General features: G+C 42.8%; 1 protein-coding gene across 2 annotated transcripts in view; it reads right to left on the reverse strand.

Moving 5' to 3' along the window:
* The window catches only part of LOC308310709 (plexin-B2-like), a 199,991-nt gene extending 181,130 nt beyond the window's left edge, over positions 1-18,861 (reverse strand). For both annotated transcript variants that reach the window (XM_080757092.1, XM_080757091.1), the window contains exon 1: positions 18,289-18,861. The gene's annotated coding sequence lies outside the window, so the exon portion shown is untranslated. The remainder of the gene's footprint in view (positions 1-18,288) is intronic.
* Positions 18,862-19,293: the final 432 nt, after the last annotated feature.

Below are 19,293 nucleotides of genomic sequence, written 5' to 3' on the forward strand. Positions count from 1 at the left end.
TCTCTCTAGATTTGTTTTTAATGTATTTGCCACTGTTCTTTTTGCCATGAAAATAATTGTGTAAGCTGTTGTTGTTGCCGTTTGTTTTAACTGTTGTTTGAGACCGAAGACAAATTTCCACACGTAGACAATAAATGAAACTAACCAACTCTGATGACATGAAATGCAGCTGAAAGTGCTTTACAGAGCATGTGTTGATAATCAATCACTATTGTCAATAGTCACTTTAAAATGTAATGGTGGTCGTGGCAAAAGTGGAACAATATACGGGAAAGAGAGATATGAGCGTTCTGGAAAATCGCTAACATGGATGGGAGCCGATTTTTGCGCTGGATCACACACACAGTCATATGCATTGTATTTGGTAGTAAGCATGCATACTAAATTAAACGACAATGTAGCTTCCGCAGCCGCACCTATAATTACTTTTCAGATTTGTCCCTCATGTAAACAATAGGCTTTGCTCTCTCTCTCTCTCTTTCTCTCTCTCTGAACCAAATGGGATGTACTTGACCAAGATTATGGAGTCCTTAAACAGAAAAACAACTCCTTGTTCAAACACTGCTTTCCATCAATCCCCCCCCCCCCCCCCCCCCCTTCCTCCCCCTATCGGGGGCGGGAGCTGGAGTTAGCAACACATCAAGGGAGAGAGCGATTGAGGACGTGTAGGGAGCAAGGAAGAGATGGACGGAGGGGATGGGTGGCAGAGAAAGAGAGCATGGAGGGTTTAGTACCATTCATGACTTACACAGGACCATTATACAATAGTGAGTGTGTCACACACACACACACACACACACACACACACACACACACACACACACGATTGAGATGTTTTTAATACCGTGAAATCCTGGACTACCACAGCTCATTTTTCTTGTCTTAAAGTAAAATACATTTAAATAACAGCAGTATGAAAATATATCGTTGCATGTTTGGGTTCCTTACCATGTGCTGATAAAAATAAGTGTATGTATGTATTCAGTGCCCAAACGGCTGAAAATGGAACCGGACCACGAACGAATCACATGCCAGTGCTCAGAACTGCTGTGGTGGAATGTATTTTTATACAGCAAAAAAAAAAAAACGGGGGGGAAACCCAAGGAGAAGTGAAACATACAATCAGGAGACAAATAAGAAACCTCAGCATACAGAAGACAGAGAGAGAGAGAGAGAGAGACGAAGAGAGAAAGAGAAAGAAAGACAGTTACCAACAGTGCGTTTTAACAGTGGTATTGCCAGTACTACTGGCGACAGCAGGCGAACAGGCGATAGGCGGAGGAACGTCGGCCGAAAAGATAAAAACAATTCATCTTTTCGGGCGACATCGTCCGGCGATAGCAGGCGATAACCAATGAAATTCATGATTGCTCGCCGTGGTTCTCACGCTGTTAAAACACACCGTTAGTTCCAGGATGAGGAACAATGTGGAGAGAGCCAGAAAGACCCGGAGGATGGAGAGATGATGATTATAATTCTTCATTAGAAATGGAGATGTGGAATTTCACTGAAGACAATGACAGAAAAAGAAAAAACAAGAACCTCCCCGCACACACGCACAAGCACAAGCACAAGCACAAGCACAAGCACACACACACGCACACACACACACACACACACACACACACACACACACACACACACACACACACACACACACACACACACACACACACACACACACACACAGCTAGAGAGTGAGATCTAACTCCCCTCCTGTCTAATCACATATTAGATGTGCATTATAATGCGTGCGTGCAACGTGCGTGCGACATGCGTGCGCGAGAGAGAGACAGAAAGAGAAAGAGAACGAAAGCAGAATGGAAATCATTTATCACACCTGAATTATTCCACATTCCTGTCTGGTCATATTATCGTTTATGCATAGTTAACATACTGTCTGCTACTGTAGGTGAAGCTCTCTCTGTCTCTCAGAGCAGGGTGACTTTAGGACAAACTGGTCACAAGGGACCCAAGTCCAACAAAGCACCCCATAATATACAGTCTGAGTCAGGGCAATACAATGTCATGGCAACCTACAAAATATATGGAGGGAAAGAGAGAGACAGTGTACGACCACAGTAAGTGGTAGTGGGAGAGAGAGAGAGAGAGTGTCTGTGTGTGTGTGTGTGTGTGTGTGTGTGTGTGTGTGTGTGTGTGTGTGTGTGTGTGTGTGTGTGTGTGTGTGTGTGTGTGTGTGTGTGAGAGACCACAGTAAAAGTCCTACGCTCGCTGACGGAGGTATAAATATTGATTTAGCTAACGTCTCTTATCACAGTGACATTTCCTGGAAAACACTCCCTCTGAAAAACAGTAGAAAACCAACGCTGGTGTGTGTGGATACGGTCGGGCCAAGAATAGAACGTCGGAATTTCCAGCATCTGGGAATTTCTGGAAGTTCAAGATGAGTCAACATCCCAGAAATCCCTAAAAAAAAATGAAGCAAGGCTGAATCCGTTTACAAATAAAATAAAACATAACACAAATGTGACAATCTTGCGCAGAATTTCTACACCCTAACAAAGGGGTTGGTGATAGCTGTGTCCTTATCAGAGTGCCTGTTTTACTTTTCAGCTACTATATTATTGATGTCGGGCAGAAACCAGAGTTTGTGGCATGACTCAAATGGTTCACTTTTCCAAAATAGATGCATGCTGGGAAAGACACCTGGCCAAGAGACCAATGCACGAATCATACATTGATCCCTATTTTGGGCATGTTAGTGTGCATACAATTGTCAAAGAATGTCAAAAATAAATTACAAAACAATCACACTCTCACAAAAATACATCATCATACATCATCTCATTCGGGCCAATCACAATTTACATCCTCACTTTTGTCTTCAATGTTTGTGTTTATGCAATGTCTGTGTTTACACAAACACTCAAAGCTGGCCATTCATTTTCAATTCAAATGGGTGCTCTTCAGTTATGCAATACCCGTTTTGTCGTTGTACTTAGTGCCGTACCCATTATCATAGTACTTTGAAGCCTGTCTATGATGCCAGTAGTATGACTTCATATTGATGACACCAGGGATCTCCAGATATAGGCATTAAATGACAGATAGATATCTGTAGATTTCTGCCTTGACATTAGAAACTCTATACATGGCTTGTTCTTATAACCACGCCCCGCTTCTGTGGCCAACGCGGAAGTGTATCTGGCCTACAACAACTTCGGACTAGACCTACCGGTAAATATATAACTCTAGCCTGGGCCTGCATGGCTCAATGGTCCAGGCACCTTGGCTGGTAATCCAGTCTGGCAGTGTGCCGCGGGTTCGACTCCCGATCCCAACGGCCTTTACTGCATGTCTTCCCCCCATTTCCTGTCAGCCTACTGTCTGTCCCTCCATAAAAACAAATATATATATATATATAAAACTCTATGGACTTTACCGCGACAGAGGCCCGCCATCTCAAGCGAACTTGAGCCACTACAGAGCGAGCTAAAGGGAGCAAGATGCCGTGTCGAACGTTGTGAAGTTCGCTAGAGACAGCCAATCACAGCGTGTCCTTGCACAAGCCGTGCATTCTGGACAACCACTGGCCCAAACAAATTCTCAATTGGCACAATGCCATCACTTCCTCAGAGATACGGACGGTCATAGGGTTCTGTACGTATGCAGGGGAATGTTTCAGACACACACACAGAGATATTCCATGCATTTATAGATTTATAGACAGTAAGGACACATTGTGAGATGTTTGAACATGGGGCGTTTACCTATATTCTTAAACCCGATTTTAGACTTTTTTGCAAGCCAACTAAACAACGTGAAACAGCTTGAAAATGTGTCCCATTCAGAGAGCAACAACGTAATGTGACTAAGTATAAATGAGATTTAAGCCACAGACATGTGACAGAGATGTGTTTCAACATTAACAGAGGGGTTTTATAGGAGAGGGTACGTGATGTGATGGTGTTAAGGAATAAGGACGGTGTCTTGCAGACAGACGGTGTTTGTTAAATGGACCCCGGAGACACAGCCAGTGAGTCAGTCCCTGATGACTGTGACTTCAGCCCCAACAGTTGAGTCACCGTGAAAGCCATGTTCCTCAGTCACAACTATGAGAGCACAATGTCCTCACAGACAGCAACCATGATAATAACTAAGGTGACTTGACATGAAAGCAAAATGACACGGCGGGAGGGGGACAAATATGTATGAGCAAGGGATCGAGAGAGAGAGCAATGTGTGAACAGTTTGAAGATTTCTAAAGAGTACTGAAGCTGGAATGGAAGGAACGCGTTTAAAAACGAAGGGGAAGTTAAGGAATGAAGCAAGCTGAAAGCTTTAAAGGAAGCTAACTAATGAAGTCAGCGGAAAGTGTTAATATAAAGGAATCTAAGGAATGAAGTCAGTGGAAAACATTTACAAGAATTACGAAAACAACTGGAGTAAAGATTAAACACAGGGGAATAATTGAGAGGGGAACTAGAAAAGTACACTCCTCCAAGCAAAGTTCTCTGTCATGCTGTGTTGCCAACCCAGCGAAACTTGGAAGTCAGTTAGTCATATCATATCCAAATAGATAAGGACGGACAGAGGCATAAACAATAAACATAGTGTTCGGCCTTCAGCCTTCCGGCCTGGCAGAGACAAAATAACAGGGGAAAAGTGAAAGGTACTAAGAGTGCAGGTGGAGGGTTAACTATCTGCTACTGAGCGTGAACACACACACAAGCACGCACGCACACACAGTGTCCAAGGACAAGTCTCACACACACTGTTTTCACAGCAAACACAACCTTTGGACGGTGGAAGCAGAAGCTCAAACAAAGATTACACACACACACGCACTTCACTGCTAATGTACAAATGAGAGAGCACGCACACACACACACACACACACACACACACACACACACACACACACACAGATCAAGGCATCACATGGAGAATGTTCCAAAGGCTGCCCAAACTAAGTGTTCGCCCCTGAATGAACCTTGATTTAAATGACAAAACCAAGCAGACCGTTCTGACCTGGAATCAGCCAAACCAAAACGACGTGCTCCGTCTCTCCGAACTGCAGAGTACAAGCAGTGACAAATCCTGAGACTTCATTTAGCTCTGAGAGTGTACAGATGTGGCCAAATCCATTGGTCACATTTGTACATTCTGACTGAGTTACTCATAATTAAAACTGAGGATTTTACAGTGTGATAATCTAATATATTTAATTATAACTATAATTGTAACTCAACATCACAGACAATCGTTGCTTCTGAATGGCCCATTCATCTTGAAAACACCTTTCTGGGAATAATTCTGAAGACGTAACACCTGTTACTTCAGTCTAATTAAAACTTTTATAAACCTTGATTTGTGTTCTTAGAGGGTCATAGAGTTTGCACGGAGTCCACCGAGGATGCGAAGAAAATGTCGCAGTCAAGTTTAATCAAAATCTTGGACCTGTTAATCTCTCCGTGCATTAAACCTCATCAGTTACCCTGCGGTAAGCCTGAACAATGGAGCCATGCATACATACAGCACCTTAGAAATGCACCACAGTGTGTGCCGTTTCCCTGAGCAATACATTTCCAACCTTTTCTTCATATAATTTGTTCATACTAACTAGGATGCCTACCAATGACATCTTCGATGGGGATTCCAAGCTATTAGAAGCCACGGCCTCTCTTCCTGGGCAGTTTTCATTCTGGAATAGAAGCCATTGTTCTAGCATTATTAATTAATTAATAATTTATTTATTATTAATAATAATAATAAAAGTTTGAAATCTTGTACGGTATCTTTGAAATTGCAGTACCAAACCTGCCTACAGATGATTTCACTGGTTAGCAGGTTTATGAACTGTCCACCTCTAAGTCTAATGGTGCGTTCACACGGGCAGTTGAAACGATGCCAAAACGCAGTGCGAGTTGATTTGGAGCAGCTACATGCATTGCGCCTTTGCAACGTCATGTCGCTGGCTTCCATTGGCAATGAATGGTAAACTGCACCGTTTAATCTGCCGTGTGAAAGCAACATAAGACACAGTGTGAGTAGACAGCAATGGTGCCATCTTATATGAGCATTAGTGAGGACCTATTACGTTGAGCGTTGACAGTAGGAATGCTGAAAACTCAGAAAAAGGTTGAGAGACGTGTAGTGCGATGTTCGGCACTTGGCGCTCCAAGAATAATTTGGACTTCACAGTTCGGGCTTATGATTTATAAAACAAGATGTTACTGTACATTGAGCGATATGTTCATGGCATCTGGACAGGAAAGGACAGGTGACAGTTGACTACAGTCTCATGCCGTGTAGTGGGGCAACGGTGATCTGTATGCAGGTAAACAGCCTGGTTCTTCCCCAGCACAGCTGCTAAGGCTACAGGTAGCTACTAAAAGTAACTGCTAATGCTCCTGGCAAACTTGCAAAACATGATTCCTTCTTCATTCCTTCTAATTGCACGCAGTCCAATTAATCTCTCAAGCTATCGGCAGATTTCCTCTCTCTTTTGAACTCAGTCATGAGGTGCCAATGTAATGTAATGTAATGTAATGTAAAATTATCCCCTCTGTAATTTCCCTGGCTCTTGGCCGGGATGCAGAGCCTGAAGAAAGATATTTTCTCCAACACTGAGGTACGGGCGGTCAAACTTTTGGGCTATTTGGATAATTTGGGCTTAAACTGCCTCCCCCTGGCCAGCCGGCACACCTGATGAAGGGGAAAGGAACTGGTTGGAATAACGTGTTCCTTCCAAGCGCTACGTCCAACCGGGGAAACTCCCCCCTGTCGGGTGAAAAGAAGCGGCTTGAGTGCTCATGCCCTGAAGGAGGCATAAGGTAATTCCGTTGCTCTCCTCAGGTAGGCGGAGAAAAATGTAACGTGTAGAAAAATAAATCCACTTTTTATCTAGGATGAGTACATACAGAGGACAAAATTCACATAATATGCAAATATGCAACAAAAAAGAAATATCCCAAAGGAGTGAGGACAGCAGCATATGTAGATTATGTTCACCTGAACCAGACGCTTCATGATGTTGACGGGAGCTGCACTGCATGAATTCAGAAGAACAAAGAGCAGAATTGTAGCCATTGTACTATGACTCCCAATGTGCCACAGAGTCTGTGCTGATGTGTTACACATTTTGAATTATATTACTTATTCTGAAGACAACCTGGATATTGACAAGTCAGCCACTGTACTGCTAGCCTCGGAAACCCAGACGATTTTATTTCCAGGGAGAAAAAAAAGTCCATTTCAATTCGGCATAGAGTAGCGCAAACGTCGATCACTCTCTGCTGATTTCTGATCGTCTGCACCTTTGTTAAATTGACGCACACTCGTACACACACAACTCTCAGGCAGACTTGGTGCTCCGGCCATTAAACGGCCTGGACAATCAGCGGCAGCTAGATCAAGGCATACACAGTCCTGCCTTGACACTTTTTAATTATTTTTCTTAACAGGCAGGCGGCTGGCTGCCTGCCTTTCATTCGTTGAATGATTACTCAATTTTGACAGCAGCACACGACGTGTCAAGAGTGACTGACACCGTCACTGAATTAACACACAATGCACATAAACACATGCACATCATGTGTGTGCGTTTATGTCAATGCCCTGCAGAATGCACATGGGTATTTCTATAGGACATCAATTTGTATGCATGCCAATCTTACTGTTCCTTGCCATTTCCATCCAAACCCAAAAGCCAACTATAGCAGATCTACAAGCTCACAACGTGTCACGCTGCGACACGTTGTGAGCTTGTAGGTTGCCCATGTTCTGTGAACGAGTGTGCAACTAAATATAAATCACACATTACACCACCCCTAAACCTAACCTTTAAATGCCTAATCCTAACTTGAACCTTTTCCTAATAGAAAGCCTAAAAATTGTTTTTATCCATAAAACATACAACCATTTCCTTTGTGAGGAGGAAGGGAAATTATCCTCACAATGTCACTTTCTCAAACTCCACTATATTTGTGCTGGCATTTGGCACTCAGAAGTATAGTAATAAGTATGCGCACGCACGCACGCACGAGCGCGCACACACGCACACATGCACGGTGCGAGAAAGCTATTTACCGAGACAGCTAAATGGCTCCTTATATTTCCCACTCATCGTTCTTTAGCACAATATCCATCAAACGTGTGTGTGTGTGTGTGTGTGTGTGTGTGTGTGTGTGTGTGTGTGTGTGTGTGTGTGTGTGTCACACTGATGAACTGAAGGGCATCTGGGGTGAAATAAATGAAGCTTGCTGCTTTGGCAGACGGCAGACATTGTACTCTTGGGAAGTGCTGTAAAGCGTGCTGTCCTGCTGTAAAAGCGTGGCGTCTTGCAAATTGCTCCATAAAATAGGAAAAAGACAGGTTGATCTGGGTAGATGACGTGGGGCATTGATTTATTTTCTCCTCAGGTTTGTAATGTAAGGACATAAAGAAGAGAGTAAAAATTAAAGTACAAAGAAAGTGACCTAGTAAGTACAGCCATCTCGGCTTGTCCGGGATCGTCCCAGTTCAAAGCTGGGGGTGCTGAGGCCCGACAGAAACCAGTAAAAAGAACCACCAAATTGTCCCGAGATTCACCAATTTAGGCATTTAGCAGACGTAATCACATACATTGAATGCAGAGGGACAGTGGCAGTACCTCAAGAAACTGAATCCCTGGTAAACCACGAACCTAGCTAGCGTCTATCTAAACAATATACATTGAAACTACAGGATACCAGGTAAACAATGAACCTCAATGTTCAACCTTAAAGGACAACTTTATTTATTTTTCAACCAAGGTTCATGTTTTAGGTTGTTATTAGAGAAACTAAAAGATGAGTGTTATTTGTTTTTCATTTGCTGCTTTCTTTCGTTGAAGCAGCCAACTCCACAAACTCTCCCCCTCTCATGCAAGTAATTGACAATATATAATGTCACAATACCAACTTTGATGAGGCAGTATTGCATCGTTTTAAATATATACGGTTTTCTTCATTTTTGAACATTTTATATTTTTCATTTCCTTAACATTTTGGAGTTGGGTGGTTTCTTCCCGACAAGAGACATAATATGTGAACATTCAGGGGAAATGTAGGCAAACATTCGCTGTGATTTTGTGGATGTAATTCTTGATCTTGCATGGTGTATGTATGGGTACATAACAGGTGCACCTCATTGTCCCAACGGGGAAAATTGGTGTCCTCTCTCCTCTACGTCTACACCCACCTGATGCCCCCCCCCCTCCCCACCCGACCCCACCCATACAACACACTGCAAAGTCCTCACTGGAAATGAATAGGCAGAGTCAGACCTTTGTTGTTCCCTCCCTACAGGGTAATTCAGTACAATCATAGCAGCACTGTAATGAGGATGAAGGAAGGATACAGGTAAAGCCTGATTTATGCTTATACCGGTAGTTGTGCATCGTGGCTCACTCCAAAAACTTGTGAACTTGTAGATCTGCTATTTTCGGTGCGGGACACCGCTACACAAGCACATAAATCAGCGTGTAAGGGGCAGAGAACGAGTACAAAATAAGCAATAATTTAACATTATAGTTCAACTACAACATTCGATCTGGCACTAGTCTGAAATCTGAGAATGTAATATATGTCTGTTAACATGTGAATCAAACTCTGAGACATGGTAAAACCAGCTGGGTAGCAGACTATTGACTAAAACTATGAAAAAGGTTAGGGAGGGACTAGTGGAGAAGAGACGCATTGCATACATGTTGAATGTGAGCAGCCTGATGCGTTGTGAGATTGTAGATTGGCTATTTTCGGTGGCAAACTACAAATGAGGCCTGCCAGAACTAACTAAATCAACTGTATAGCTTTTTAAACTAAATGGAATTTGATTCCAAAGACTATGAAAACTAAATAAAAATTTGCTGCTAGCAGACAGTGCTATTATACCTTCGGTGCCAGAAGGTATTATAAGTAGCCTATACAGTGACGGAGTACATTTTCCAGAACTACCCAAACATGTCTAATGGAGCGTTGTGTGTGTAATCACTCAGCCAGACGTGGCCATTAGGCCTCTGTGAGAACAACAACAACAACAACAGGATACACTTTGACACCTGGTCAAATAGAGCTCCATGAGGCTGTGCCTGATCATGTAACCCATCCTGAACTAACTCCACCAGACAGACAACAGTGGTGGGAAAAGTACTCAAATGTTTTACTCAAGTAAAAAATATCAATACTGCACTGTAGGAAATTGGAAAAGTCCGGGATTCAAAATGTACTTCAGTAAAAGTACTCAAGTACATTATCAAATGTACTTAAAGTACCAAAAGTAAAGTGAGCTTGTAGATCTGCTATTTTCAAATGGCTGAACTATATATACTGTAGGGCTGAAGTGGTTAATGTACGTTTGTAATAATAGACCAAATCTAAGGAACTAGTACACAAAGGTTTTCTAATAAATGTAGGCCTGCAGTAGTGGAGTGAAAAGCGCAATATTAGTTTCAGAGACGTATTGGATTAGAAGTCAAAGCATTGGCAATTGGAATTACTCAAGTAAATTAAAGTAATTAGCTCAAAATTGTACTTAAGTAAATGTACTTAGTTACTTTCCACTACTGACTCCACCAGACAGACACCCGATCCAAGTAGCTTCAATGGTTTGTTTTATAGCCTGCATTAGGTGTCGGATGGGTGGGGTTTGCCACACAGCAGACACGTAAAATGACAGCCAGTGGTTAAGACATTTATGCCACAGTGCAATGTAATTTGTACTTTTCTGCGGTTGACAAAATAACAATACCACCGCAATTGTGCTCATGTCATGACCACCACTTATTGCATTTCATGCACGTGTCGTGCACAGAAAATAGCTGATCTACAAGCTTCACGGCATTGGCGCACATCTGAGTATAAGCCTGGCTTTAGGCCACTCATTCATCGGCATTGTGATCAGGCCAGGGTGAAACAAAAACCTGAATATAAATGAGACACAATCTAAATCTCTCTCTAGGGGCATTAATGGGAGTTGTGTGTGTGTGTGTGTGTGTGTGTGTGTGTGTGTGTGTGGGGAAAAAAAAAACTGAAACTGATAAATCACATAGATGACTCATCGAAAAAGGTTAAGAACATGCACAGAACAAAATGTACTGTGTGTGAACAGCTCTTAGTCTTTTCCCCCTTGTGTGGCGTTTGTGTATTGAACGTACCTCTTGTGTGTTTGGGGTATTTGTGTAGAGTTTGTGTATTGAATTGTACCTCAGCTGTTTGTAATTCAGCCTTAGTGGAGCCCAAGTCACAATTCCCACATGTAGACAATAAAGTTTGACTTCTAAACAATGCCCCATGATATTTACCCTTTATTTTCACTGTTTTGCCCAAGAAAGTCCACACAGTCTGCAGAAAGGTTGTTATTAATTTAGTTTTTTTTTCTTTCAATCATTCAATTTCACACGTCCCAAAAGAATGCCAGTTCTAGAAACCACTGGTCCTCAAAGTGGGGTTTGGAGACCCTCAGGGGTCCTTTAGGGGGGTTCAAGGGGTCCCTAGTAAACTAAGCAACAGATAAACCACTTTAACCACTCTTATGGGGGTCCCTGGCACAAAATCTTTTCAGATTAGAGTCCATGGCCAGATATCATGTTTGAGAAAGACATTATAAAACTATTTATATATTAAGAATTCCTCCTCAATCAGAACTTCCAGAGCAAACAAATACAGAACTATTTTCATATTATCGTTCCAACTTCCATGTATGGTTCCAATCCAAGTTCAGGCTGTGTGCCACTCGGGGGCTCAATGTAATGCAGACCATGAGGACAGTTAAAACATGCACACTGTGAGCAGTGCTATAGTTCTGTGTCCAACAATAATCGCAAGGCACACACCTGTGTTCATGGCAAAAATAGAAGATCTAGTTAGCTCATGGCGTGTTGCGATGTGACTTGTGAGCCTTTGTTTTAATTTGTGAACATTAAAAATAAATAAATACAGACTGATATAGAGTTGATATACTTAAGTTATAAGTCACGGTTACCAATAGTTTGAGAACAGCAGGCATTTTCTAGGCAGTGAGTGACTCATTCAACTTGACTGATGCTTTCAGTAGGTCTCATTCAAACACTGTTCACAGTGCTGACGTGCAGAGACGGGACGGTTGTTATTGCTGAATAATGTCTGGTAAACTAAACTATATTCAGCACAACAGTGATTTCAGCCCACACACCAAGCAGGCAACTACAAGAACTGTGCAATGCAAACTAAACACAGCCACAAGACACACACACACACACACACACACACACACACACAATACATTGGCCAGCATGGCCATTTACGATGGGGAATTTATGAATACCATTTTGTTTTGTTTCTTTACTAAAGCCGAAAGTAGCTGTTCCAAAAGCAAACGTGTCAGGCGTAACTCCAACCCGAATCTGGGAACCCACCGGCCAAAGAAAGGGGAAAAACAGCAACCCCTGCTGTTGCTGAGGAGCGCTAGCCCCTTCTATGTCCAGCTTTGAGGGTTTGTGTAAACACAAACATTGAAGACAAAAGTGTGTAAACACAAACATTGAAGACAAAAGTGAGGATGCAAATTGTGATTGGCCAGAATGAGGTGATAAGAGTGCCGCTCACTTCACTTCACACAGGTGTGATTATTTTGAGGGGCGCCAGCCCCTCAAAATACATACATTAACCCATTTAGGCCTGAGGCTGATTCTAAAAACGCCTCTAAATCCTGACCTAAGTTTTCTGATTTATTTTTACATTTTTGAATACTGTACATACTGTACAGAACCCAAAAATGGGTTCCCGGCCTGAGGGGGTAAAACACCAAAAGGGGTTCCCGCCCAGAATGGGTTAAACCTTAATACATACATTAAACCTATATACAAACCTATATACAGGTTTAATGTTTGTTTTTAGTTCAATGTTTGTTTTAAAAACGCCATTGACAATGAAGGGAAAATTTACGTCAATTAAATTCAATGCCATTAACAATGAAGAGAATTTAATGTTTGTTTTGTCACCGTATGTTTTACATCACCTGGCAACCAGACTAACCAGACACACTAACCAGACGCACTAATCAACATGAGTTAGACTTTAATATATTAGCACCCCTCACTTCACACGGGTGATTTTTTCCCCCCACTGCTGGGGCACCGCCCATTAGAATGTGGATGACAGGATGTTGGCCCGGTTGGACCACCCTCAGCCCTACCCGTCCAGTGGTGCCACTTTGATTACATTCCTACTAACAACAAATCTACATGTCGTAAACGGAGTTGACGACAGATTCAGCTGTGGAGCTCTGAATCGGTCTTGAGAGATTATTCCAACACTAGCCCCTAAAATCAACCTCTACATGTCTAAACCTAACGCCGGCGTTGGCCTAACTCCTACGTTCGACTCCAAAATCTTTTAACCATAAAACAACCATTTGTCTTGTGAGGAGGACCAGGGAATTTATCCAAATTCTACTATACTTATGGAGACATGTGGCCCTCACACAACTATAGTAATACAAGTGCACTGCATGCAAACACACAGCAAGGTGAATACAAAGTCGTAGCCATTATAGACTTCACGGTTCCACCCAGGAGGGTCGTTTCCTGGTATGATGTTTACTCAGGCTGTGATTGGAGTGTTATTCGGGTCTTTCATTGTCCAATGGAAGGAAGGCATGTCAGAGGATGAAATGACACCTGGCCTTGTAATTGGCCTAGATGGGTGTCCCAGCAACAGATGGTTCTGTTTAGAAAAGGATATTGGCAGTGAATGTGCATGCGTCCACACAGCCGCACATTTTGTTCTTGCAAGATAATTTCTCTCTTTCTTATATTCATACCTGGATCACTCTCAAATCAATCTAGCCTCGGAAACCCAGACGTTTATTACTCTCAATCCGAACTGCGACACATTGTGAGCTTGTAGATCAGCTATTTTCAAACAGCCTATGTATAAAGGCTTAAAGTGTTTGAACTGATTTTGATACTGTGTTTTAACTAATTTCGTGTGTTTTAACTAATTTCGCTTGAGATAGATAGAGATAGAGATAGAGATAGATATAGAGATAGAGAGAGAAAGAGGAAATTTATACACAGATACAATTCTCACACACACACACGGCTTAGTGTGTGTTGGCTCCATTTGCATGCTACAAAATACACTTACACACAGACATTTCAATTAAGACAAGAAGCAATGCCATTAGTAATACTCAGGCATGCAGCATGTAGGCTACGTGCACGGACATGTAGAGGCACATGTGTGTGTATGTGTGTGTGTTCATGTAGGTGGGGGGTGGGCACTCTCTCTAGCATTGACCCTTTGCAGCCTTTCACCCCTGCATTCTGTGAGCGCTGGGTCTGTGCTCTCTTGTCTCTTCCCGTTCTTCTAAATCACTACAACATGTTGTAGAACATGTTGAGAGAGAGAGAGAGAGAGAGAGAGAGAGAGAGAACTCTGATCTTCTCCCCTCCCATCCTTTGTTCAAAGTTACTCAGTATGATTTAGGGTTTAAATTGTTAAAAAGTTTTAAGTGACTTTGGTTTTCATGAGGACAAAAGCACCTATTTTAGTGTCAGGACATAAAGGCTAGGCGTGGGCCTAATTTTAGTAACTTGGGCGTAACAGCGATACAGCAAGCGCCTGGCAGAAGAGGTTAGCAAGACTTATGGGCCCGCTATACTGGCTTTCACACCACTTGAAGCACACAAACTTTTTTATAGCTCGAGACCCAAAAGGAGACATTGTCTGCTCGCCGGGACCCAAACGTACGGAAATCGTCCCCACCGAGACAAAAACGTTGAGAACCCCTTTTTGTTTATCCTCAAACTGCTGTTGTGATCAGAAACCTCACTGCTTTTTTCCAATAAATTAAACTAAACTTCAACTGCTAATATCCTACACACTGGTATGCAACATAATGATAAACTAGTAGTACACTTGGACACATGCAGAAGTGTTTTGCGTACAGCTTGGTCCCGTGACACTAAGCAACGGAGTTCTTTGTATAGCTGTGCTTTCTCCCCGCTTCCCTCAAACTTGAATGTTTAATGTACTTCTCATGTATCAAAACTTCTAGCTTAGAAGGTGAAGTGTAATGATAGCGTTGACCTGGAAGAGGCCAGACAAACCAAGTATTACACAGTGGTTCAAGGAATTATGTTTATGTTTACCTTTGGAAAAGATTGCATACATTCTTATGAAAGAAAAGTTTCAGGAGGTGTGGGGACGTTTTATAAGTTACATAAAGAACAATAATTTGTCACATTTAATGGATGGAGCTGAAGAGGAGTAGTGCTGTTGTTGTTGTTTTGTTTTTTTGTTGTTTTGCTTTCTTTATACCAGTAATTGTCTTGTATTGTTCATTGATGTTTTTTGTATGTTTGTATTGTCAGTTGTGTGTGTAAAAAATGAAAATAAATACATTGTTGAAAAAAAGAAAAAAGAAGGTGAAGTGTGTGTCTCCCGACTTGTGCTGTGAGAATAGGGAAAGAGAAAGAACTTCCATCAATCTTTTCATCGTAAAAATAAATATACAGCAGCCCATGAATTCCTTCACACTTGACAAGGTGAGCTCTAGCTTGCAGTGACCTGGCCTATGCTCTACATTCCAGGGTCCAGACCTACACTCAAACCCGTTCTGTAGTGTAACTGTACCTGCTGGCCTAATTGTACAGAGGTGACATGATTTCACGGTTCAGCCCAAAGGATACGAGTGGTAAAGTATAGGCTACCTAGCGGTTATTGGCCAGGTCTGTTTACTAAATTGTACCTTTCGTCACTAGAACGTATAAAACGCTACCCGACCAGTTATCGAAAGCCCCAGCCCCCACCCACAGACCCACACACCCACAGACCCACACACACACACACACACACACACACACAGACTGTGTGTCATGTTGTTTATGTGTAATGTAACTCATAGAGTCCAAATTAAACTTCTCACTGCTGTTGCTCTGGTGAAGGTTACAAATGTTTAGTTTAATTCTCTCTTCCTTCCATTTCAAATACGGCAGCCCACAGGAGGTGCAACTCAAAGAGTTTTGGGTCTGCCTGCCATGGAGCTACATACACATCCTGAAGTTCCAACCAAACATGGTAATAGCTGCTACCTTTACCTTAACCAATGCTAAATGTACTATGTAGAACAGTGGTTATCAAAGTGCGGTCTGGGGACACCCCAGGGGTCCTTGAGGGGGTTCCCAGCAAAATAAGGAACAGTTTAAACCATTTAACCCCATGTTATACTTTATACCAAAATAGCTGATCAGGATGCGACACGTTGTGAGGTTGTAGGGATAATCTCCCAATGGGGGTCCCTGGCACAAAATCGTTTCAAATGGGGGTTCGGGGCCAAATTCATATTATCAATGTGGGAGGACCTAAGAACCACTGCATTAGAGGGTAAAATGTTTTTATGTGATTTGGACCTTTTTCATCTTCCAAAAGGACACTCCAGGGAACAGAGACAGACAAGTTACTGCATCAACTTATTTATTATTTTATGTGCTAATAAATAAGTTGATGCAGTAGGTTGTCCGTCTCTGTTCCCTGGAGTATGCAGTCCCTTCCTTGGAAGGTTTTTCTCTTTTTTGATATATATATATATATATATATATATATATATATATATAGTGGTTCCCAAAGTGGGGTCCAGGGACCCCTAAGGGTCCTTGTGAGAGTTCCAGGGGGTCCCCAGCTAAATGATAATTAGTGTTTTGTACAATCTCAGACTTAAATTAACCTTGATTTTACTATACATTGGGGTCCCAGAGATATAAATGCCATTAAATGAGGGACCATAGCCTAATTCAGGTCAAACCGGGGGCCCCAGAAATTATAATGGTTGGAAATCACTGCTAGAGCTGTAAAAACCCTTCTCTTATGGGGGTCCTTGTCATATCCAACTATAAATGCACCAAGTCTCTGTGTGTGTTATTTTCAAATGGGGGTCTGCGAGTATCATTTTGGGGGTCCTCGACATGAAAAGGTTTGGGAACCCCTGCTGTACACGACTACACGTACAGGAGTTATCTGACTATGTAGCATAGCCTACACACCCCATGCAAACTGGTATTAAATGCTAGCTATAGCCACTCTTATTGTTTGCGTTGAATGGATGCCATGCAGTTTGGACTTTGAGTGGTGTGTGAACTTAAGGCCGTTTTAATAAGACCCACCACTGACCAGAGAGAGGATTCTAAAAACATTAAGACCAAACTAGTGTTTTATGTATCCTCATTCCTCTCTCTGGTCCTGCTGCCTATAGAATATAGATAGACAGACAGACAAACCAAAATGGACAACTTTTCCCCATATGTAATGGCAATATAACACACACCACACACACACACACACACACACACACACACACCGTACCAGGGTACAGTAAGAATAATAACTAGATATGGTACATAGAAGAATGCATTCTCTCTCTCTCTCTCTCTCTCTCTCTCTCTCTCTCTCTCTCTCTGAAGAGCTGAACAACAGAGTTTCCAGTATTTAGACAACATTGTTCAGATACACAGTATCCACTATCCAGTAATAATAGTCTACATTAGAATATTGCTCCAGACAGTAGCCTATACTGAGTTAACAACTCCCATTCAAAGTACCCAGCTTGTGTTTAGAGGTAGCCTACATACACAGTGCAGCAGTCTACTCTACACACTTGACACACTGAACAGATTCAAACAAACAATAAACAATAAACAAACAATAAACATAATAATATTCTTCAGTGTCCATATAGTATTTGGGTATATTGTTATTATTTTAAACTACCGGTACATAGTTGCAGTCGTGTGACTGGCTCAATCGGATCAGCGTCATCCACATTATACTACTGGGGTCTGGGGGGAAAACTGCAACAACTCTCAGCCGCTTACTGCGTAGCCAGTCCTGCTCCACCACCAAAAAAAGATGTGAATTTAGCAGATTATCCCCCTCTTAAACTAGCTCAACCCAAAGCCTTTCCTGTTCATAAGCAGCATGGGAAAGTGTCCTCGCACACGGACACGCACAGTGGGAGGCTCGTGTGATGTCCCATGCGAAAACACGAATTAAAGATATATATTAAACTATACACGTTGTCACTAATACGACGACACGGTCGTAGCAGATATGCGGCGAAGCCGCGAAGGGAGCGGGGGGGGGGGGGGGTGGATGTGGGGGGGAAATGACTCGACTTTCCCCCGAAAGAACAGACCTACAAGCCCACAACGCGTCGTATGGCGACGCGTTGTGGGCTTGTAGGTTTGCTATTTTGTCTGTCTTGTTGGTTGAGCTTGTATTCGGAGGGGGAATGATTGAATGATGGACACACACGGTTCTCTCTTCTTACCTCTGGCCGTCTGGCGGTGTGACACTGACTGGACCCCGGGTCGGTTCTCTTCTCTGTGTGGTGCCGTTGGTGGATCCCAGTCGTACTGTTTGTTACGGTGTCCCCCTCCACGAAAACAACGACGACAGTACCGGCTGCTAAACAATATAAATCCAGAAAGAAGAAAATAAAAGTTCCGAAATCACATCCTCGTGTATAGGCGAACCAATAACCCGCGGCGGCGGGGGGAGAAGAACCGTTCCGAGTTCCGACGCAGTGTAATAAATACACCAAAATGTCCCGAAATATCCTGCTGGAGCAACGGTTTAAAAGAAGTTCACTGCTAAATCCTCCACACACAACAAACAAACTAGCAAAGCAGTCTGAGACTGTGACTATGTGAGTGTCTGTCTCCTCTGTGTTTTCCACGCCCCGTGGAAAAAAAACAAAAAAAAACAATTATGGAGCCAAGTTCAGGTGTGTGCGTAAACTGCGTATGCGTGCGCGCGCGCGTGTGTCTATGTGAGCGTTATTACAACACAGTTTGTATGGTCTGGTGTGTGTGCGCGTGTGTCTGTCTCTCTCTCTGTAACGCCAATGTTATGAGAAGTGAACGCTACGCGTCCACTGGTTTCGGTTGAATAGAGTGGCGCGCGCACGTACACACACACACTGTCTACAGTCCAGAGAGGAGGACGAACTGTTTCTGAACCAGCCCGCTGAACACCAGAGCAGAGCAGGAGGAGGGATGGTGGTGTGAGTGGGAATCATCTCCTCCTCCCCTTATTACTCCCTCCTCCCATCCCATGATCCCATCCCATCCCATCTCATCTCCATACATACTCTCTCTCTCTCTCTCTCTCTCTCTCTCTCTCTCTCTCTCTCTCTCTCTCTCTCTCTCTCCCTCTCTCTCTCTCTCTCTCTCTCTCTCTCTCCAAAGTCCCCCCTCTCTCTCTCTCTCTCTCTCTCTCTCTCTCTCTCTCTCTCTCTCTCTCTCTCTCTCTCTCTCTCTCTCAGAGGGAAGGA

This window comes from Protomyctophum bolini (assembly GCF_963924005.1).
Source record: "Protomyctophum bolini genome assembly, chromosome: 23".
Classification (NCBI taxonomy): Eukaryota; Metazoa; Chordata; class Actinopteri; order Myctophiformes; family Myctophidae; genus Protomyctophum; species Protomyctophum bolini.